This window comes from Bombina bombina, chromosome 5, assembly GCF_027579735.1.
Source record: "Bombina bombina isolate aBomBom1 chromosome 5, aBomBom1.pri, whole genome shotgun sequence".
Lineage (NCBI taxonomy): Eukaryota > Metazoa > Chordata > Amphibia > Anura > Bombinatoridae > Bombina > Bombina bombina.
In genome coordinates this window covers 231040067-231064756 of record NC_069503.1, presented here as the reverse complement: position 1 = coordinate 231064756, position 24690 = coordinate 231040067, and positions in this window count along the sequence as shown.

Here is a 24690-nt window from a genome sequence, read left to right as displayed (position 1 = left end):
TTAATGATAGTACTTAGATATGCCGACTCTTACTGCTATTCTTAACATACTATGGTCACTACTTCAAAGCTATATGTATGGCTATTGTTATATTTATTAGTATAGTAGCAAGATATACAGTATATTTCACAGACAGTCTAGGAAAACCATGCTTTTTTGTTGTATTGATGGGTTACTGTTTGTTGCAAAGTCAGAGTCGACCCATTTCTCGAGCACTAATATGGCAGCAGTTTTGCAAGAATGTCATCCATTTACAAGAGCACTAGATGTCAACACTATTTCCTGCCTTGTAGTGTTCCAGATGCCTACCTAGGTATCTCTTCAACACAGAATATCATGGGAACAGAGGAAAACATTTTTTTGATGCTTTTATGTTTTTAACGGCCATCTTTATTGTGTATTTATGAGTAATGAAGATACACTTCAGTTTAAAAACAAAAAAGAAGAGAGGACATACAAATCATTGTTTAACAAAGTTTTAAAAAAAAGTCATGATAGATTAAACTTTTTTCTTTTACATGTTTTTGTGAAATTTGTGAATCCGACACCATTTGTTTGTTGTCTAGTGCAGGGCTCTTTAAACTTTTTTTCCCCAAAATCCAGTGACATGGCACCACATATCTTCTCTGCCCTATTTTTATGATTGGTCTGAAAATGATAACAAAAAAGCTGCAATTTTTGGCAATGTGACTAATATGTTTGTGTAGTTTTTTTCCTGATTGTAGTCGTGTTGTAAAAGGTAACAACACACAAACACACCACACACACTCTCATACGACACACACACACACTATCCTACAGCACACACCACACACTCTCTCCTGCAACACACACACACACACACTCAGAACACACCACACATACTCTCCTACAACACACACACACACACTCTCCTAGAATCCACCACACACACTCTCCTGCAACACACACACACACTCAGAACACACCACACATACTCTCCTACAACACACACTCTCCTTGAATCCACCACACACACTCTCCTACAACATACACACATATCCACCATACACACTCTCCTTCAACACACCACACACACTCTCATAAAACACACACCCTCTCCTACAACACACACACACACATTTTCATATAACACACACCATCTCCTACAACACACACACACACTCTCATATAACACACACCACACACACTCTCCCGCAATACACACACCCTCATATAACACACACACATACTCTCCTACAACACACACAAGTAACTACCCAGTAAACATGGTGTTTTGCGACCCACTAATAGGTCCCGACCCATGGTTTGAAGAAAATTGATCTAGTGTACAGCATAGTACCATTTAATGATTGATTTTTTCTCCTTAGGATATGTCCCTCTCTCGTCCATTATTATTATTATTTTTCATTTGTATAGTGCCACAAAACTCCATAGTGCTGGTACATATCTTGTACTAACACCAATATCATCTTATGCATTAATATTGGTATTGATTGTTCTGTATTGTGTGATAGTCTGTTTGGAGGCGCTATTTTGCTGGTTCCAAATGTTAAATATCTAATTTTCTTTCATGTAATTAGCAAGAGTCCATGAGCTAGTGACGTATGGGATATACATTCCTACCAGGAGGGGCAAAGTTTCCCAAACCTTAAAATGCCTATAAATACACCCCTCACCACACCCACAATTCAGTTTTACAAACTTTGCCTCCTATGGAGGTGGTGAAGTAAGTTTGTGCTAGATTCTACGTTGATATGCGCTCCGCAGCAAGTTGGGGCCCGGTTTTCCTCTCAGCGTGCAGTGAATGTCAGAGGGATGTGAGGAGAGTATTGCCTATTTGAATTCAATGATCTCCTTCTACGGGGTCTATTTCATAGGTTCTCTGTTATCGGTCGTGGAGATTCATCTCTTACCTCCCTTTTCAGATCGACGATATACTCTTATATATATATACCATTACCTCTGCTGATTTTCGTTTCAGTACTGGTTTGGCTTTCTACAAACATGTAGATGAGTGTCCTGGGGTAAGTAAGTCTTATTTTCTGTGACACTCTAAAGCTATGGTTGGGCACTTTTTTATAAAGTTCTAAATATATGTATTCAAACATTTATTTGCCTTGACTCAGGATGTTCAACATTCCTTTTTTTCAGACAGTCAGTTTCATATTTGGGATAATGCATTTGAATCAATCATTTTTTCTTACCTTAAAAAATTTGACTTTTTCCCTGTGGGCTGTTAGGCTCGCGGGGGCTGAAAATGCTTCATTTTATTGCGTCATTCTTGGCGCGGACTTTTTTGGCGCAAAAAATCTTTTCTGTTTCCGGCGTCATACGTGTCGCCGGAAGTTGCGTCATTTTTTTGACGTTCTTTTGCGCCAAAAATGTCGGCGTTCCGGATGTGGCGTCATTTTTGGCGCCAAAAGCATTTAGGCGCCAAATAATGTGGGCGTCTTATTTGGCGCTAAAAAAATATGGGCGTCGCTTTTGTCTCCACATTATTTGAGTCTCATTATTTATTGCTTCTGGTTGCTAGAAGCTTGTTCACTGGCATTTCTTTCCCATTCCTGAAACTGTCATTTAAGGAATTTGATCAATTTTGCTTTATATGTTGTTTTTTTGTCTTACATATTGCAAGATGTTCCACGTTGCAACTGAGTCAGAAGATACTTCAGGAAAATCACTGCCCGGTGCTGGAGCTACCAAGCTAAGTGTATCTGCTATAAATTTTTGGTATCTGTTTCTCCAGCTGTTGTTTGTATTGCATGTCATGACAAACTTATTAATGCAGATAAAATTTCCTTTAGTACTGTTACATTACCTGTTGCTGTTCCGTCAACATTTAATTTTCAGAGTGTTCCTGATAACATAAGAAATTTTATTTTTTAAATCCATTAAGAAGGCTATGTCTGTTATTTCTCCTTCTAGTTTACATAAAAGTCTTTTAAAACTTCTCTTTTTTCAGATGAATTTTTAAATGAACATCATCATTCTGATACTGATAATGGTTCTTCTGGTTCAGAGGTTTCTGTCTCAGAGGTTGATGCTGATAAATCTTTGTATTTGTTCAAGATGGAATTTATTCGTTCTTTATTTAAAGAAGTATTAATTGCATTAGAAATAGAGGATTCTGGTCCTCTTGATACTAAATCTAAACGTTTAAATAAGGTTTTTTAAATCTCCTATAGTTATTCCAGAAGTGTTTAATCTCCCTGATGCTATTTCTGAAGTAATTTCCAGGGAATGGAATAATTTGGGTAATTATTTTACTCCTTCTAAACGTTTAAGCAATTATATCCTGTGCCATCTGACAGATTAGAGTTTTTTGGGACAAAATCCCTAAGGTTATGGGGCTGTCTCTACTCTTGCTAAATGTACTTACGGCAGATAGTACTTCATTTAAGGATCCTTTAGATAGGAAAATTGAATCCTTTCTAAGAAAAGCTTACTTATGTTCAGGTAATCTTCTTAGACCTGCTATATTTTTAGCGGATGTTGCTGCAGCTTCAACTTTTTGGTTAGAAGCTTTAGCGCAACAAGTAACAGATCATAATTTTATAGCATTATTATTATTCTATAACATGCTAATAATTTTATTGGTGATACCATCTTTTGATATCATTAGAGTTGATGTCAGGTATATGTCTCTAGCTATTTTTGCTAGAAAAGCTTTATGGATTAATCTTGGAATGCTGATATGTCTTCTAAGTCAACTTTGCTTTCCCTTTCTTTCCAGGGTAATAAATTATTATCTCTACTGTTTCTGGAAGGAAGGGAACTTTTTTACCAAAGGATAAAAAATCTAAGGTAAATTTAGGTCTAATAATCATTTTCGTTCCTTTCCTCACAACAAGGAACAAAAGCCTGATCCTTCATCCTCAGGAGCGGTATCAGTTTGGAAACTATTTCCAGTTTGGAATATATCCAAGCCTTATAGAAACCTATAGCCAGCTCCTAAGTACCCATGAAGGTGCGGCCCTTATTCCAGCTCAGCTGGTATGGGGCAGATTACGTTTTCTTCAAAGAAATTTGGATCAATTCCGTTCTCAATCTCTGTTTTCAGAACATTGTTTCAGAAAGGTACAGAATTGGCTTCAAGTTAAGGCTCAGCATTTCTGAAATGTGTTTCAGATCTAGAGTTGGCTGGAGTAATTATGCCAGTTCCAGTTCTGGAACAGGGGCTGGGGTTTTATTTTATCTCTTCATTGTACCAAAGAAGGTCAATTCCTTCAGACCAGTTTCGGATCTATCAATATTGAATCGTTATGTAAGGATACCAACATTCAAGATGGTTACTGTAGGACTATCCTGCCTTTTGTTTAGCAAGGGCATTATATGTCTACAATAGATTTACAGGATGCGTATCTGCATATTCCGATTCATCCAGATCACTTTTAGTGTCTGAGATTCTCTTTTTAGACAAGCATTACCAGTTTTGTGGCTCTACCTTTTGGCCTAGCCTCAGTTCCAAGAATTTTTTTCAAAGGTTCTCGGTGCCCTTCTTTCTGTAATCAGAGAACAGGGTTTTGGTATTTCCTTATTTTGGACGATATCTTGGTACTTGCTCAGTCTTCTCATTTTCGAAGAATCTCATACGAATCGACTTGTGTTGTTTCTTCAAGTTCATGGTTGGAGGATCAATTTACCAATCGGTTCATTGATTCCTCAGACAAGGGTAACCTTTTTAGGTTTCTAGATAGATTCAGTGTCTATGACTCTGTCCTTGTCAGACAAGAGAAGTTTAACATTGATATCAGCTTGTCAAAACCTTCAGTCACAATCATTCCCTTTGGTAGCCTTATGCATGGAAATTTTAGGTCTTAGGACTGTCGCATCAGATGCGATCTCCTTTGCTCGTTTTCACATGCGACCTCTTCAGCTCTGTATGCTGAACCAATGGTGCAGGGATTACTCAAAGATATCTCAATTAATATCTTTAAACCGATTATACGACACTCTCTGACATGGTGGACAGATCACCATCGTTTAGTTCAGGGGGCTTCTTTGTTCTTCCGACCTGGACTATAATCTCAACAGATGCAAGTCTTACAGGTTGGGGAGCTGTGTGGGGGTATCTGACGGCACAAGGGGTTTGGGAATCTCAGGAGGTGAGATTTCCGATCAATATTTTGGAACTCCGTGCAATTTTCAGAGCTCTTCAGTCTTGGCCTCTTCTGAAGAGAGAGTTGTTCATTTGTTTTCAGATAGACAATGTCACAACTGTGGCATACATCAATCATCAAGGAGGGACTTACAGTCCTCTGGCTATGAAAGAAGTATCTCGAATTTTGGTTTGGGCGGAATCCAGCTCCTGTCTAATCTCTGCGGTTCATATCCCAGGTATGGACAATTGGGAAGCGGATTATCTCAGTCGCCAAACGTTGCACCTGGGCGAATGGTCTCTTCACCCAGAGGTATTTCCTCAGATTGTTCAAATGTGGGATCTCCCAGAAATAGATCTGATGGCTTCTCAACTAAACAAGAAACTTCCCTGGTATCTGTCCGGATCCCGGGATCCTCGGGCGGAGGCAGTGGATGCATTATCTCTTCCTTACAAGTGTCATCCTGCCTATATCTTTCCGCCTCTAGTTCTTCTTCCAAGGGTATTCTCCAATATTCTCCAATATTCTAAAGGAATGCTCGTTTGTCCTGCTGGTAGCTCCAGCATGGCCTCACAGGTTTTGGTATGCGGATCTTGTCCGGATGGCCTCTTGCCAGCTGTGGACTCTTCCGTTAAGACCAGTCTTTCTGTCTCAAGGTTCTTTTTTCCATCAGGATCTCAAAACCTTAATTTTAAGGTATGGAGTTTGAACGCTTGATTCTTGGTCAAAGAGGTTTCTCTGACTCTGTGATTGATACTATGTGTCAGGCTCGTAAATCTGTATCTAGAGAGATATATTATAGAGTCTGGAAGACTTATATTTCTTAGTGTCTTTCTCATCTTTTTTCTTGGCATTCTTTTTGAATACCGAGAATTTTATAGTTTCTTCAGGATGGTTTAGATAAAGGTTTGTCCGCAAGTTCCTTGACAGACAAATCTCTGCTCTTTCTGTTCTTTTTCACAGAAGGATTGCTAATCTTCCTGATATTCATTGTTTTGTACAACCTTTGGTTCGTATAAAACCTGTCATTCAGTCAATTCTCCTCCTTGGAGTTTGAATTTGGTTCTGGGGGCTCTTCAAGCTCCTCCTTTTGAACCCATGCATTCTTTGGTCGTTATATTACTTTCTTGGAAAGTTTTGTTTCTTTTGGCCATCTCTTCTGCCAGAAGAGTCTCTGAATTATCTACTCTTTTTTGTGAGTCTCCTTTTCTGATTTTGCATCAGGATAAGGCGGTGCTGCGAACTTCTTTTGAATTTTTACCTAAGGTTGTGAATTCTAACAACATTAGTAGAGAAATTGTGGTTCCTTCATTATGTCCTAATCCTATGAATTATAAGGAGAAATCATTGCATTCTTTGGATGCTGTTAGAGCTTTGTAATATTATGTTGAAGCTACTAAGTCTTTCCGAAAGACTTCTAGTCTATTTGTCATCTTTTCCGGTTCTAGAAAAGGCCAGAAAGCTTCTGCCATTTCTTTGGCATCTTGGTTGAAATCTTTATTTCATCATGCCTATGTTGAGTCGGGTAACACTCCGCCTCAAAGGATTACAGCTCATTCTACTAGGTCAGTTTCTACTTCCTGGGCATTTAGGAATGAAGCTTCGGTTGATCAGATTTGCAAAGTAGCAACTTGGTCCTCTTTGCATACTTTTACTAAATTCTACCATTTTGATGTGTTTTCTTCTTCTGAAGCAGTTTTTGGTAGAAACGTACTTCAGGCAGTGGTTTCAGTTTGAATCTTCTGCTTATGTTTTTCCATTAAAATTTTATTCTGGGTGTGGATTATTTTCAGCAGGAATTGGCTGTCTTTATTTTATCCCTCCCTCTCTAGTGACTCTTGCGTGGAAAGATCCACATCTTGGGTAATCATTATCCCATACGTCACTAGCTCATGGACTCTTGCTAATTACATGAAAGAAAACATAATTTATGTAAGAACTTACCTGATAAATTCATTTCTTTCATATTAGCAAGAGTCCATGAGGCCCGCCCTTTTTTGTGGTGGTTTTGATTTTTTTGTATAAAGCACAATTATTCCAATTCCTTATTTTTTATGCTTTCGCACTTTTTTCTTATCACCCCACTTCTTGGCTATTCGTTAAACTGAATTGTGGGTGTGGTGAGGGGTGTATTTATAGGCATTTTAAGGTTTGGGAAACTTTGCCCCTCCTGGTAGGAATGTATATCCCATACGTCACTAGCTCATGGACTCTTGCTAATATGAAAGAAATGAATTTATCAGGTAAGTTCTTACATAAATTGTGTTTTTTATTATAGTCACCCAATAAGAGTTTCAAACCCCCACTACAATTACTCTAACTGATCTGACACTTCCCCAAGGTTATTAACCCTAACACATGACCTACCCACCAGCCATTACCTATAATTGCTGACCCAAATCTAACCACAGTTAGCCCTAACCATAACTACTCCCACAAATGGCTGACTTAAGTCCTTCTGATTTTTTATTATGGTCACCCAATCAGAGTTGAAAACATGTGCTCAACCTAGACTTAGATTTAGAAATAAATTCTTATTAAGAACCAATTACAACATTATATACACAGACAAGAAAATAAATAAAAAATAAAGCCAGACACATTTTATTTTAGAAGTGGAAATTCCAAAAATAAAGGAGTGAATTGGGGGTGGTAGTATGATTTGGGTGTATATCTCTGTGTCCCAGTAGTATGAACATTAATGGTGAACATTAATGAAGGTAAAGAATAACATTAAGGGATAGATGGAGTGGGGATATTTAGGAATTAAAGACCAGGGAGAAAAGCAGAAGTAATCGGGGGGAATTAGGGATAATGAAGTTAAAGTGAAGGTAAAGTTTGGTCAATTAGAAGACATCAATGCATTATTCCATATTATATTAAGTTAATCGCTAATTTTCAAAAAAAAAAAATTAATTTAATAAAAGTGTGTTCATGATGATCCTTTGCAATGCGCATGCGCGAATCAGCGATTTCACTCGCTACTCTGCATGTGATACTCGGCGAACACTTGGTGAACACAGACTCCATAACGAAACGGGAGCGCACGTGCATTTCAATATGAAGAGAAAAAAAATTGCGCATGCTCAGAATAACAAGGAGGCGGATGGCATAGAGTGACGGCCACCTAACGGACAGATTTTCAATTGGGTCTGCTTAAAACGTGATCAAGAATTAAAAAAACAAACGGGTTGAATTTGCAGAGATTAAAGGAACACTCAATCAAAATTAAACTTTCATTATTCAGATAGAGCATGCCATTTTAAACAACTTTCCAATTTACTTCTATTAACAAAATATGCACAGTCTTTTTATATTTAAACTTTTTGAGTCACCAGCTCCTACTGAGCATGTGCAAGAATAAGTGTGTATGCATTTGTGAATGATGGATGGCTGTCACATGGTACGTGTATGCATTTGTGTTTGACTGATGGTTGTCACATGGTACGTGTATGCATTTGTGATTGGCTGATGGCTGTCACATGGTACAGGGGGAGTGGAAAAAGACATAACTTTTAAAATTGTCAGACTAAGTGCTATTGCATTGTATTGTTATCTTGCATTATCTTGTTATAATGCATTTGTTGATTATGCAAATCTACTGTGTTGACTGGTCTTTAAAAGAAGAGAATTATTATGGCGATAACTTGATTTACAGAAAAAATGATGAATGAAACTCATATTAATTTGTGACAAATATTGCTTTTGTAGATCGACAACCAGGTAACTTAACCTTCACTTTAAAGTGACATTAAGTTTAAAAAATAATAATGTTTTTTAAATGTTTTTTTTGTTAGGAAAATTTGCTTTGTTTCACAGTCTGTGGCCTCTATTTAACAAAGTCTGCCGGACCTGATCCGACAGTGCTGATCAGGTCCGCCAGACCTCGCTGAATGCGGAGAGCAATGCACTCTCCGTATTCAACATTGCACCAGCAGCTCACAAGAGCTGCTGGTGCAACGCCGCCCGCTGCAGACTCGCGGCCAATGGGCCGCCAGCAGGGAGGTGTCAATCAACCCGATCGTCCTCGATTGGGTTGATTTCCGGCGATGTCTGTCCGCCTGCTCAGAGCAGGCGGACAGGTTATGGAGCAGTGGTCTTTGTGAGCGCTGCTTCATAACTGCTGTTTCTGGCAAGTCTGAAGGCTCGCCAGAAGCAGGTGCCCAGAAGCTCACTACAGAGCTTGTTAAATGGGCGCCTCTGGATTGACCCCAGAAAATAACCCATTTATAATATCAAGCTAAACCAAGAATTGTGTCATTCTAAGGTGCAAATTATTGCCTAGCTTCAAAAAAATGTATTCAAACACTCTTTTCAACATCACAAAACACAGATACTATAGTAAAACACTTACCTAGTGCTCTATATAGCATCACAATATACAAAAATGAAATATATTTTCATCTTACTGTCAGATTCAAGTATCATCAACTGATACTAAAAATACAGCAAAACACTGTGCTGTTGATTTAGGGCTAGATTACAAGGGAGGCACAAATGTTTTTGCGCTAGTGCAATCATGTTTTTGCAAGCCATTTTCATATGAAGAGGAAACTCCATGTCAGATGTCTGCACGGACGACGTTCCAGCTCCGCTCCACGCCTCTGAGATGAAGATGGAAGATGGTGCCGCCCTGGAAGAAGATCTCCGCCTGGATGAAGACTTTGCTCCACCTTGAAAAAGATGGATGTCTGGACTTCAGTAATGGTGAGTACATTTTTTGGGGTTAGCGTTAGTTTATTTTTTATTTTGTGGCGTGTTTCTTACTAACATTACTGTGTTATGAAAATCAGGGAGACTACTTAATTGCGACTTTCATAGTTAACTCTTGCAACTCGTTTCCATTCACACCACTGCTAACCCATCTAACTGCATCTTTTAGGTAATTATTATGAGCAGAGTGTGCACTCTTTCACTGTCGCTATATGGTCACTTTCATGACAGTGCATACATTATCGAACTTGTAAACTGGAATGAGCATTACCGTGTTTTCAATAATGTATGCAGTATTGTGAACGAGTTTGGACTTAGCATGCATGTACGTCCCTATACATATGTAAATGTGTACCATGTTGACTATATGCAGAATTTCCAATAGGAATGGATGGAGCTTTAATGAACTGATACTATAAATGTTAATCAACCTCTAGAAGGTCTCCAGTGGCCATTTTGAATGTGTTTAACATATGTACAAGATCATAGACTGTTTGGAAATGCCCATGAAATAGTGTTAAAGATGTCCAAAAAGCCCACCCAAGGACTTATCAAGTGTCTAGAGGTGCCAAATTAAATAAGCCAAAAATTGTCTCAAAAAGCTGTTGAAAAGTGACCCAAAATATATTGTGTTGGTTAAGAACTTTTTGGCTCCATAGGGAAAATAGGACTCAAGGACCTGAAAAGCTACTGAGAGAATTATCTGAAACCATTCTATTGTGATAGTGTCAAATAAAAAAAATAACCTTTTCAGCCCAAAGAAAAAGAGCCAAAAGCACTAATTAAAAAAGATTGTGATCGAGGCCTATGTTTCTTAAAGAGGTTGCTAAACACAATCTGATCAGAGAATATTTTTGATTAACTATAAAGAATTTAGTAGAGTATGTACTAACTGATGAGTCAAATGATTTAAATTAGCTTATGTGTTAATTTATTTTAGATGTCAGACATTTTATTACACAGAAAATAATTTTGGTCATGGGGGCTATGCTACTGCACTGGGTTGTAGGGTGGTTTGAAAAACTGTTGTTCTGTGGGACAGATGAGTTCTCCAAAAAAATGCTGAGTTGTGGTTAGAATAGTAAATATACATTAAAAGGACATTAAGAGGACAGTCTAGATCCAATACATAATTGTGATTACTTATTTTTAAATACCAGAGAAGCATTATGCAATGGTGGGATCTATAAGCCATCAAGCTCCGCCCACCTATTGCGTGTATATTTTGGTATGTTAAGTTTCTCCAATCATGATCGACTCAAATAAGTTTTCCTACTCACACATGCTGATTTGTGCATGTGCCATTTGAAATACCTAACTGAAAAATTCTGTACTGCTAAACTGTCATACAAGAAAACAGCTAACCGGACAAGAAAGCTGTGGGAGGGGCTCGGTTGCCTTTTTTTGCTGCTAATAAACGCTGATTATTTAAAAGTTTATGTACTTCTTACAAACTTATAGATGTGGAACCCATTGCAAGATGATTGTCCGGTATGTAACAATAAGTAATAAAGAACAAGTATTGGGTCCAGACTGTCCCGTTAAACTCACTATTTCTTTTCCGATAAATTGTTTAATTGAAAATTCCTCTTTATTCTAACAAAAAAGAAATTTAAAAACTGCCTTGTCTCACTACTGCAACTACATCCCACATGCAAAGGTACCCTAAACAGTCTGCCTCCTAAACCCTTAAGGCAATATTACAAGTAAGGCGCTATCTTAACGTGCGTCAATAAAAGGGCCAAATTTGCCCATTTACGGGTGCACGTTAAATAACCAGCGGCTGGTAAATAACAAGTGGCTGGTTAATGCTACCGTAAACTTTCGGTTTCACTTTGCGCTTAGTGCAATTAACAGAGATCAGACCTCTGGTTAATGAAACAAATATGCCCTAATAGCCCCCAAAATAAAATGAACAGTACTTCATAATAATATATTAATATGAGCATTTTTAAAAATAAAAAAACTGCTCAAAGAATTTATAAGGGGATATTTATAGTGAGGAGATGTGATGTTTAAAAAAAAAACAGCACCTTAAGTGCCTTTGCATTGAGGTGAATGGGGGACTGTGTTTTCACTATAAATATATATATATATATATATATATATATATATATATATATGTATATGCTTATATACATATATATTTGTGTCAAAAAAAGGGGGGTACTAAGGCACTACTAGGTTATGAAATCAGGAATATGATTTGAATTAGTAGAACAGCTTTTATATTTTTGCTGAAACAATTTTATATTTCAATAGGGGTGCTGTGTACGTTCATATAGACAAACTTAAATCAGTAAAGAACTAATACTAGTGTACACCTTGCTAGCACTCTCATTCCTGGAAACTTGTATATGTGAGCAAGATAGTTCAATACTATCACTGTTGGAGCACAGAGCTTAATTAGAATAAAAATGAACCTTTATTAGAAATGTTAAAAACAACCACACATGGACATACACTTAAAATTACGTCTGATTCCTTTAGATAAAGTGTGAATTAATAAAAGCAGAGAGGTGCGTGAATTCTGGTTTGCACCAATATATCAAAACTGAGGTATTAGTATTATGGTTAGGTATTTACCTGAACAGGTCAACCACTAGTATTTTCTATAATAAAGAAGGTTTATTAACTCATGTTTATTGAGTAAAACTTGGTGTATCTGTGTTATGTGTTCCACTTATAGGGTTGGTTATACAATATGTACAGCAAACTGAATTATTGAGGTGGACCGTTGGTTGTTTTATCAATGAATGTTGATAACTTATGCACTTACTGTCATAGATAAATACCACTGAGTTAGTCTTTTTATTGTTCCTCAGATATTATATAGTAATAATATACTGAACGTATATAAAGTCCTGACAGGTTGTTAAATGGACTTGTGCTTTCTGTGACTATAAGAGGTATCGGCTTATCTTCTGGATATTAATATCGTTGATAAATGATTCTATCTAAAATATCTCTCAGCTGGAGATTACACTTTAATGAGTGTTACCATTATCAATTACCAGTTGACATAGACCATTATTGTTGCATATGCCTGTTTTACAACGTCACAGCTAATCTCCTAGATGTCTTTATCATTAATACATAATTTATATATCCAGTTGGTCTATATTAAGAGGTTCCACTTTGTTGTGAAATTAACATTTTCAACTAATAATGGATATAAGCCAATATTATTGCAACTGCCTGTATTGCAGCGTGTCGTGCTGACTCTTATAGTTTAAAGCCACCAATTAATGATTTGCAAATACCATCGTTCTTGTACATGCATATATTGTAATTTATCTCCACAATTCTCAGTTTGAATGTACGTTCATATAGATACTGATAAGAGTTCAATAACAAACTTTTAGTGCTTGATTTAAATTGTATATACCTTAACCACCCTGAGCTAGTAATTACCATACCGGCCTAAACTGCTGACTCGGTTGGTTACTTACTAAATATAAGCACATATTTTTATAACCATCTGTATTATAGCGTGTCCACTATTTTTATAGTTAAATACCACAGATTTAAAAATTGCATATACTGCCATTATTACATGTGCGTGTATTGCAGCATATCCACACCTTCTATGCTTATGAATTATTATATAAAGCGGTAGAGGTTGAAGTAATAGACTTTTTACACTTGCTAGTGAATGTAGCGTTACCACATTGGGCTAATAGTTCAAACGAGCTAAAAACACATACTGCCTGATTCCCCTAACATGTTTCACCAGTAACCTGGCTTTATCAAAGGGTGCGGGCGCGCCATTGCTACGGGCTTTTAAAGACTCTTGCTCCACCTCTTTTCATGGATGACACCAATCAACTGAAGGGAGACTTAGGCTCAATAACATTGGAGCTACTATTCTGTTCTGAACATACTTTGGAACATAGTATAAATAACTCAATAATCGATCATCATCCGATACAATTGTGTCACATATATCTGTCTATAACGATGCACTAAGACCAATAAGTGCAAGTTCAATTTAGAACAGAATAGAAGTTCAATCCTATTGGCTGATTCAATCAGCCAATAGGATTGAACTCGCATTCTATTGGCTGTTCCAATCAGCCAATAGAATGCAAGCTCAATTCTTTTAAGGGCTATTTGTAATTTAGTATAGGGTAGGGAATTTTATTATTTTGGGGGGATTTTTTATTTTATTAGGGGGTTTAGATTAGGTGTAATTAGTTTAAATAAATTGTAATTATTTTTTTATGTTCTATAATTTAGTTGGGGGGGTTTTGTACTTTAGTTTATTTAATTTAATTGTAGTTAATTGTAGTTAGTTTATGTAATTAATTTAATGATAGTGTAGTGTTAGGTGTAATTGTAATTTAGGTTAGGATTTATTTTACAGGTAAATTGGTACTTATTTTAACTAGGTAGTTATTAAATAGTTAATAACTATTTAATAACTATTGTACCTAGTTAAAATAAATACAAACTTTCCTGTAAAATAAATCCTAAAATGGCTACAATGTTAGTTATATTGTATCTATCTTAGGGTTTATTTTATAGGTAAGTATTTAGTTTTAAATAGGATTAATTTATTTAATAGGGTTAGGGTTAGACTTAGGTTTAAGGGTTAATAAATTTAATATAGTTGCGGCGACGTTGGGGTCGGCAGATTAGGGGTTAATAAATGTAGGTAGGTGTCGGCTATGTTAGGGACGGCAGATTAGGGGTTAATAAAATTTAACTAGTGTTTGCGAGGCGGGAGTGCGGCGGTTTAGGGGTTAATATATTTATTAAAGTGGCGGCGATGTCCGGTCGGCAGATTAGGGGTTAAAACTTTATTAAAGTGTTTCCGATGTGGGAGGGGGGCCTCGGTTTAGGGGTTAATAGGTAGTTTATGGGTGTTAGTGTACTTTTTAGCACTTTATTTAAGAGCTTTATGTTACGGCGTTAGCCCATAAAACTCTTAACTACTGACTTTTAAATGCGGTGAGAGTCTTGACAGGAGAGGGTCTACTGCTCACTTCTTCCAAGACTCGTAATACCGGCGTTAGGCAAGTCCCATTAAAAAGATAGGATACACAATTTATGTAAGGGGATTTGTGGTAAGCTCGAGTCGCGGAAGAAAAGTGAGCGGAACACCTGTACACGCTGCTTTTTAAGGCTAACGCAAGACTCATAATCTCGCCGGTTGTTAGGTAAATAAAATTAATTTATTATTGAGTTGGTTGGTAGACTCCCCTGAACAGAAAAATCTTCAGGGAGCATTTAAAGGAAGAAAGATTAGGGCAAAGCCTGACAGCACGAGGGAGAGTGTACCAGAGGTAGGTGCTTCACGACAGAAGTCCTGCAGTCTAGCATGAGAAGAGTTGATAGTCGCAGATGCAAGGAGCAGGTCATTGTTGGATCTTAGTGGGCGGGCTGGAGTATACTTGTTTAGTAGAGACGATAGGTAAAGGGGAGCGGCGTTGGTGAGAGCTTTGTACGTAAGGGTTAGAATTTTGAATTTAATTCTGCTGTGAATGGGGAGCCAATGAAGGGACTCGCAGAGAGGTGCAGCAGATACAGAGTGACGGAAAAGGTGGATCAGCCTGACAGAGGCATTTAGGATGGATTAAAGGGGGAGAGGCGGGAAAGAGGAAGGCCAGTAAGCAAGTTATTGCAGTAGTCAAGTCGGGAAATAACAAGGGAGTGGATTATTTGCTTTGTGGTGTTAGCGCTCAGAAAAGGGCAAATCTTGGAAATATTGCGTGGATGGTTGTGGCAGGATGTATAAAGCGATTGGATATGGGGGATGAAGGATAGATTTGAGTCAAGTGTAACTCCGAGGCAGGGGACTTGGGGCGATGGGGAAATGGTGATGCCGTCAACAGGGATAGAGAAGTCAGAAGTTGGCGTAGAGCTTGAGGGGGGGATAAGAAGGAGCTCAGTCTTGGACATGTTAATCTTTAGGTGGTGAGAGGCCATCCAGGAAGAAATACCAGATAAGCAGTCACTGACATGATAAAGGACAGAGGGAGAGAGAGCAGGGGTGGAGAGGTAGATCTGGGTGTCATCAGCATAGAGGTGATATTTCAAGCCATAACTGTTGATGAGTTTACCCAGTGAAGAAGTATAAATGGAGAAGAGTAGAGGACCCAGGACAGATCCTGGAGGTACTCCAACAGACAGAGGCATTGGAGAGGAGGAGTCGCCGGCAAATGACACAGAAAAAGTCCTGTGAGAAAGATAAGAGTGAATCCAGGAAAGAGCAGAGGCCAAAAGACCTAAGGGTCTCTAGGAGGAGGGGTGGTCAACTGTGTCGAAGGCAGCTGAGAGGTCAAATAAGATGAGTATAGAGTAGTGGCCAATGTTTTTAGCAGAAAGAAGATTGTTAGTAACCTTGGTAAGGGCAGTATCAGTTATTGAGATATGCCTACTCTTGCACACATCTCTATGAAATTGTATAATATAGAAACAACTGCAATATTGTAATTTACTTTTGCCATATATATGTGTATGTGTGATTTGTTTAATGCTTAAAGGGACACTCAAGTCAAAGTAAACTTTTATGATTCAGAAAGAGCATGCAGCTTTAAGACACTTTCCAATTTACTTCTATTATCAAAGTTTGAACAATCTTTTTATATTCACACTATCTGGGGAACAAGATAATACTGAGCATGTGCAAAAGCTCACAGAGTATACGTGTACTAGTCTGTGATTGGCTGATGTCTGTCACATGATACAGGGGGATGGAAATTGGGAGAAAAAAATTATTTTTTCAGAAAAAAATCGACTGCATTTTGAAATTCAGAGTAGGTGTTAAATCATTGCCTTTTTAATATGCATTTGTTAATTATGCAATTTTACTGCATTGAGGTCCTTTAACCCCTTCACCCAATTCGACGTATATATACATTGTACGGTACTTTGGCTATTGTACCGCCTCACGTATATATACACGTCGTCGCTTCAGGATGCTCCAGCACTCCCTGCTGTTAAGTTACAGACGAGATCTGGAGCTCCTGAAGCTTTAGGCATCTGCCACATATGGAGCCGGATCACGATCGGTGCTGCGCCTCCATATGAGGGCAGGTGCCTGATCGTTACAGACGGTGACACTGTGTGTGTCACCACCTGTAATGATCTTCTGCTGGAGCAAGCGGGAGGTGTGGGCTGGTGGCGGGAGGCAGGAGATCGGCCCAGTAGGGGAGGCGGGAGGGAGAGGGAGGGAGTGGGAGGGGCCCTATGCTACGGAAAAAAAGAAGGGACAGGGAGGGATGGGGCAGCTACACTACAGAAAAGGGGGTGTGGGGGACCCTAAACTAAAGATTGCAGTTGGGGAGGAGGTGGAGAGGACACTACTCTACAGAAAAGCAATATATAAATAAAAAATCTATATATTTATTTTTTTAAACACCTTTCAGGTACTTTTAAGCTATCTAATTAACCCCTTCACTGCCGGGAATAATAGAAGTGTGGAGCACAGCTGCAATTAGTGGCCTTCTAATTACCAAGTCTGTAGTTTCTGAACAAAGGGGATCCCAGAGAAACTTTAGGTAGTGAAAGGATTAAGTTTCATTGAAATAGTATGTATGTGTGTAGGTGTGTGTGCTTGTGTGTGTGTGTGTGTGTGTGGTGTGATGTGTTTTATGTATTTTATTGAAATAGTATAGCACATAGCTAAATAAAGAACTGCACTATTTGCATACATTGGCTTAGCACTTGAGCATTATCGAACATGAAGTCTTTTATGTGAGAGATGTGAGAGATGTTAGGGGATTATCGCTTGAGCAATAAATAATATAACTTTTGGCTTGTGTGTGTATCTGTTTGTGTGTGTGTACATGTGTATGTGTGTGTATGTACAGTATCTGTATGTGTGTGTGTGTGTACATGTGTATGTGTATGTATCTGTATGTGTGTGTGTACATGTGTGTGTGTGTGTGTATGTATCGGTATGTGTGTGTGTACATGTGTATGTGTGTGTGTATGTACAGTATCTGTATGTGTGTGTGTACATGTGTATGTGTGCCTGCGCACGTGCGTGTGTTAATATCCCATCATGGGATTGCAGAATGGGTTAACTGTCTATACACATTTTATTGACCAATTAATTTAATGATGTATTCATGAAATTTAATGCTAAACAATTATATAAGAGACATCTTAGAGTTATAAGAGTTATATAAGAGAAATCTAAACAAGTATTCTCCCTTGATAATCTAATTTGACAGAATCTAATATCATTATCTGCTCAGTAAATCTTTCAACAATCCCATTGTTAATCATTTTTGGCTGAAGCTAGAAGTCTTTGGAAAAACAAGTAGATCTAAAAATCAAATTTCCTTTGGGCAGAGTAAGAATGTTAATCCCATTCAGCTGTATCAACTAACAACACCTTTATGTCCCATAGGAGTTATGTCTATGAAACATAATTACAGTGAGAATGTGAAGAATAAACGTATTATATGATCTGCATCCGTAATATGCATCTATTTTCAATATCAAACCAAGCACTCTAATCACATTCTTATGTGAGCAAATCTAGCTCTGTGAGTTCTCTTTATGAACTGTGCTCTGGCATGTTGCTAAAGGTTATCATACACAACTAAGCTTATGATTTTTATGGAAAGCATAAAACATCAGTACTATTACAGATAGAACATACACTTTCCTAAGGATGAATTATTTTTTTCCCCTTTGTTTTTAAACCCTCTCAAAACAGTTTTGTGCTGAATTATGTTGCATGCAAGCTTATGCAGATCCTATTTAACTGAGCCATAAAAATAAGTAGACATAAATTCTAACCATGTACGGTCTAGAAAATAAAAAAAAAACACTGAAATGATGACTGGTCTGCCTAAAAATGTGGTAAAATAACATTTAAATTGCAAAGAAATAAAAAACAGTGCAGCTTACTTCAGCACAATGTATTCTCACAGTTATGAAAGATTCTGCTCACTCAACAAAGTTGTTTAACCACATAAAAGTGTTTTGAGCTTTTGACGTGGTATGGAAATAAAATGAAATTCGCTGGTTGTACTTGACTATGAAATTCTCTAAATTAACTTCTATGTAGGCTGTGAGTTTTGTGTGACATAAAAGGGGCATAAAACTGCAATTTTTCTCTTCATAATTAAGATAGAGCATACATTTATAAATAACTTTCTAATTTTACTTTTTTTTTTTTTAGAATTTTCTTTGTTCCTTTGGTATCTTTTTTTTAAAATCAGGGAGGTAAGCTTAGGAGCACGCATATGTCTGCAGTACTAAATGGTAGCAGTTTTGCGATAATGTTATACCTTTGCAAGATCACTAGATCGCACCTACCTAGGTATCTCTTCAACTAAAAAAAACAAAGAAATAGAAGTAAATTAGAAACTTTTTTTTTAAATGATATGCTCTGTCTGAATTACAAAATATTTTTGGGGGTATTTCATGTCCCTTTAAATGAATGTTAATGGCACATCAAGCTCAAAATTTCATTACCCATAAAGAGATTTATTGAGTGTGCGAGGTGCGTTATTTTGGTCTTGGATTTAAGCAATCAGTAGCTTTCGATTTTGTATTACAATTCGTTGGTTAAAAAAAATAACCATGAGCTTGTTTTTTGAGAGCACTAAAATGAATGCATCCTATTCACGGGCGCTATCCAATATAGATCGTAGTTTGCGGCGCAAACGAGGGAACCCGCGTCGCCCGCAGTTTCAGCTCGCAACTCGAGCTATCCCATATACGGCGCCGTCAGATGCTAACGTGCCGTAAGTCGGATAAACCAGCGATGTCCAGAAATCTGCGCAAGTACAAATTTCTGGCGTCGCCAGTGACTTACGGCACGTTAGAAACTGCCGGCGCCTACAAAACCTGACTAAAGTCTAAATCACCCGCACTGTCTAACACGCCTCCCTAACATAGCCCGACATGTCTAACACGCCTCCCTAACATAGCCCGACACGTCTAACCCTCTATCCGCTATCCCCCCTCACTATCCTAACAATAAAATATGTATTAACCCCTAAACCGCCGCTCCCGGAGCCCGCCGCTACCTAATAAAGTTATTAACCCCTAAACCGCCGCCAGCTATATTAAATCTATAACCCCCTAAAGTGAGCCCCTAACACCGCCGCCATCTACCTTACCTACCCCCTAAAGTGAGCCCCTACCCCGCCGCTATCTATTTTAAAATTATTAACCCCTAATCTAATCCCCCTACCCCGCCGCCATCTATATTAAATTATTTAACCCCTAAAATACTAAACTATCCCTACCACTAAACCTAAGTCTAACCCAACAAATAGCCCTGAAAAGGGCTTTTTGCGTGGCATTGCCCCAAAGTAACAGCTCTTTTGCCAGCCCTTAAAAGGGCTTTTTGCGGGGCATGCCCCAAATAATTCAGCTCTTTTGCCAGCCCTTAAAAGGGCTTTTGGTGGGGCTTTGTCACAAAGTAAACTGCTCTTTTGCCTACAATCTACATCCCCCTACACCGCGGCCACCTATAATAAATGTATTAACCCCTAATCTAATCCCCCTACACCGCCGCCAGCTATATTAACTATATTAACCCTAATTATATTAGGGTTAATATAGTTAATATAGTTATTATATTATATATATTAACTATATTAACCCTAATTATATTAGGGTTAATATAGTTAATATCGTTATTATATTATATATATATATATATATATATATATATATATATATATATATATATATATTTTAAGTATAATAACCCTATCTAACTCTAACATCCTAACTAAACTCTTATTAAAATAAATCTAATATTAATATTATTAATTAAAATATTCCTATTTAAATCTAAATACTTACCTATAAAATAAACCCTAAGATAGCTACAATATAATTAATAATTACACTGTAGCTATGTTAGGGTTTATATTTATTTTACAGGTAAATTGTTAATTATTTTAACTAGGTATAATAGCTATTAAATAGTTATTACCTATTTAATAGCTATCTAGTTAAAATAATTACCCAATTACCTGTAAAATAAATCCTAACCTAAGTTACAAATACACTTACACTATCAATAAATTAAATAAACTACAAATATCTATCTAAAAATACAATTAAATAAGTTAAACTAAATTACAAAAAAAACAAACACTAAATTACAAAAAATAAAAAAAAGATTACAAGATTTTTAAGCTAATTACACCTATTCTAAGCCCCCTAATAAAATAATAAACCCCCAAAATAAAAAAAATTCCCTACCTTATTCTAAATTAAAAATAGTTCAAAGCTCTTTTACCTTACCAGCCCTTAAAAGGGCCTTTTGTGGGGGCATGCCCCAAAGAAAACTGCTCTTTTGCCTGAAAAAAAAAAACACAATACCACCCCCCAACATTACAACCCACCACCCACATACCCCTAATCTAACCCAAACCCCCCTTAAATAAACCTAACACTACCCCCCTGAAGATCTCCCTACCTTGTATTCACCCCGCCGGGCAGAACTCTTCATCCGATCCGGGCGATGTCCAATCAAGCGGCAAAGAAGAATTCATCCCGGTGATGTCTTTCTCCAAGCGGCAGCAAAGTCTTCTTCCATCGGGCAGCATTTTCCATTAAGCGGCATCTTCAATCTTCATTCTTCGCTCCTCCAATGCGGAGCATCCATCCCGGCCGACGACTGAACGACGAATGAGGTACCTTTAAATGACATCATCCAAGATGGCGTCCGTCGAATTCCGATTGGCTGATAGGATTCTATCAGCCAATCTGAATTAAGGTAGAAAAATCTGATTGGCTGATTGAATCAGCCAATCAGATTCAAGTTCAATCTGATTGGCTGATTGGTTCAGCCAATCGGATTGAACTTGAATCTGATTGGCTGATTCAATCAGCCAATCAGATTTTTCTACCTTAATTCCGATTGGCTGATAGAATCCTATCAGCCAATCGGAATTCGACGGACGCCATCTTGGATGACGTCATTTAAAGGTACCTCATTCGTCGTTCAGTCGTCGGCCGGGATGGATGCTCCGCATTCGATGTTAGGTCTAGTATGGTCTAGTATGTTAAATTGTAATGTGAAGTACGTAATCTTTCCAAGATTTTGATTGGTCAAAAACTACAAAGTAGGGCGTGTAAAAGAGATGTGTATCTTTGGCTTTAAATAATGCTTGCGTGTTAAAAGCCAAAAGGGTACTGCGTTGCTTGTTGGGGTCTGTTATAGTATACGTTTGACATTTTTACTTGTGTTTTTTGGGGAAAAAAAGTTAGATGGTGGCGGTTTTAGGGGCTCACAGTAGGGGGTTAGTTTATGTAGATGGCGGCGGTTTAGGGGTTAAATACTTTATTAGGGATTGAGGCGGGGGATCGCAGTTGACAGGTAGATAGACATTGCGCATGCGTTAGGTGTTAGGTTTTATTTAACAGATCGCGGTTGACAGTTAGATAGACATTGCGCATGCGTTAGGCGTTAGGTTTTATTTAGCAGATCGCGGTTGACAGGTAGATAGACATTGCGCATGCGTTCTAGTTCTCTATCAAAGAATAAGATTATCAAGAAATAACTTTTTTTTATGTAGGTGTTTGAGCTGGTCCTATACAGGCCTGGAATCCTCAACCTCAATTAATGGATCACGCTGCTTGGACTGGTGGTAGATGATAGGGAAGCAATGTGGGAAACCCCCCGGCTTTCTAAATTTTACTAGGACTTTTATTTTTTTGATGGGAACAAAGCAAGGAATTAAACACATAAGCAGGATTTGACCTGGCCGGTTAGTTTTGCAAGTGATGATTGTAGGGGAAAAATATAATTTACTGTAAGAGGTTTAAAAAAAAATGTCCCCGAATTTAATTTTAAAAATCTGGTCACCTTAGCCTAAACCCCTAAACCTTTCACAACCCCCATTGTAATATCTCTACACTATTAATCCCTAAACCTGCCACAACCCCCTTTGATATAGAACTATTTACACTATTAAGCCCTAAATCACCACAATCCAAATGCAACCCCATACACCATTAACCCCCTTACTGATAATCCCCCCCAAAAAAAATCTTACTAAAAAATAAATAAATCCCTATTCTAAAAACTAAAATCTCCTAGAAAAGAAAGTCTGTCCCTAAAACCCTAATACTAAAACAAAAAAAATCTTAAAAAAATAAAAGCCTGCCTAAAAAAATCTTAACTAAAAAATAAAAAGCACCTAAAACAAAAAGGCCCCTAAAAGAAAACTAAAAATCCCATTAAAAATAAGTCAAAATCTTTAAAAATGCAGTTAAAACATTCTACTTACTGTCCAAAGTCTTGATCTGATGTAGTGCATAACAATCCAGAAATGTGCACAGGGCTATTCCTGGGCTCCTCTTTTTTGGGTCCCCTGAAGCAAACTGGCTTTTCTCTGCAATTTTCCATCTTTTATAGAGGTACTCTGGCAGTTATTTTCTTCCTATTGGTTGATTTTCAAAAAAAACAGCCAATAGAATAAAAAAGCTTTTGCGGATTCTCATTTTCCTGGGCATGTTAAAAAAACCTTTGTTAGGTTTTTCTTACAATGCCTTTGCTTTTTTAGGTGAAGTAAATTAATGCACATAACAGAACAGCTCTTTTATGAAGAATTCTATGAAGAGAATCCATTTTGCTTTGGGAAATAACTCATTAAGCCGAGATAAAAAACGTTTAGGAGCATTCCTTTCTAAAACAAAGTTCATTCTCTCTATTGCAATGGAAGCATTGGTATTACTTAAAGGGCTACTAACTTTTACCATTTCTATCAAAAACTAAACCCACATTTGAAGACCTCTATATAAACTATATTAAATTGACCTCCTTTGATCCAGAAACAAAGCTGCATAACAGCATAAAATAACATTTTATTATTTGCCCTCCAATATGGGCAGTACTTGTGCCTAACCACTAACCTATCAGATTTTACTTTTTTTCATATAATTAAATGCTGATTGCATAGCACTGCGCATGCGCACTTTAATGGTTTCAATCGCGCATGCATGATCTATTACTATCAACCCGAAATTACACATAAAGCAATAACATTCACGCGTGCGCATCTGTCCTAAAAATCCATGTTATTGGTTATCCAGGAATTGTATAGGCAATAGAAACCATATTATGTTTCAATGCCTTATCGCTACTGCTCTTTCTAACGCTGTTTACGGTGCCGATACGATCATCAAGAACTAAAAAATAAAATAATTGTTAATTCTACTTGTCATAAGTTTATTAGTGTTCTACATGGCATTTCCAAGTACTTATTTAGTTTTTTTCTATCATATTGGATATACTTGACATAGCAACATTATGTGATTTCACATATATTTTACACACACTGCTTTGTTTAAAAAAAAAAAAATTGTTGCAAAGGGAACATTATATGTCAATGTACACATTCATTGCTAATTATGACATGAAATATATTTATTAACAAGTTAATAATAATTACCTTTTTATGGGGCCTTGCAAGCCTATAAATTTAGCACAGTAACTCAGTTGAGCTTGCTCTAAGTGGGTCTGCTGTATTGATTCTCTGTTAAAGTAATATTGTCTAAGGTTAACCAAGTTAATTTTTTAATAGCTTTGCTAGGGTTGCATTTTTTAAAAAGAAAAACATTTTATTTCTTCCATTCCATTTTTTTTTGTTTTTTGTTTCCTGTGTTGGTAATTAGGGGTGGGGTTATTTTCACCTGTGTGGGCCTTGCAAGCCTATACATTTAGCACAGTAACTCAGTTGAGCTTGCTCTAAGTGGGTCTGCTGTATTGATTCTCTGTTAAAGTAAGATTGTCTAAGGCTAACCAAGTTAATTTTTTAATAGCTTTGCAAGGGTTGCATTTTTAAAAAAGAAAAACATTTTATTTCTTCCATTCCAGATTGATTCTCTGTTAAAGTAAGATTGTCTGTTTAAGTAAAATAGTTAGCTAACCAAGGTAGTTAGGCAAACAAGGATTTGGAGTAAC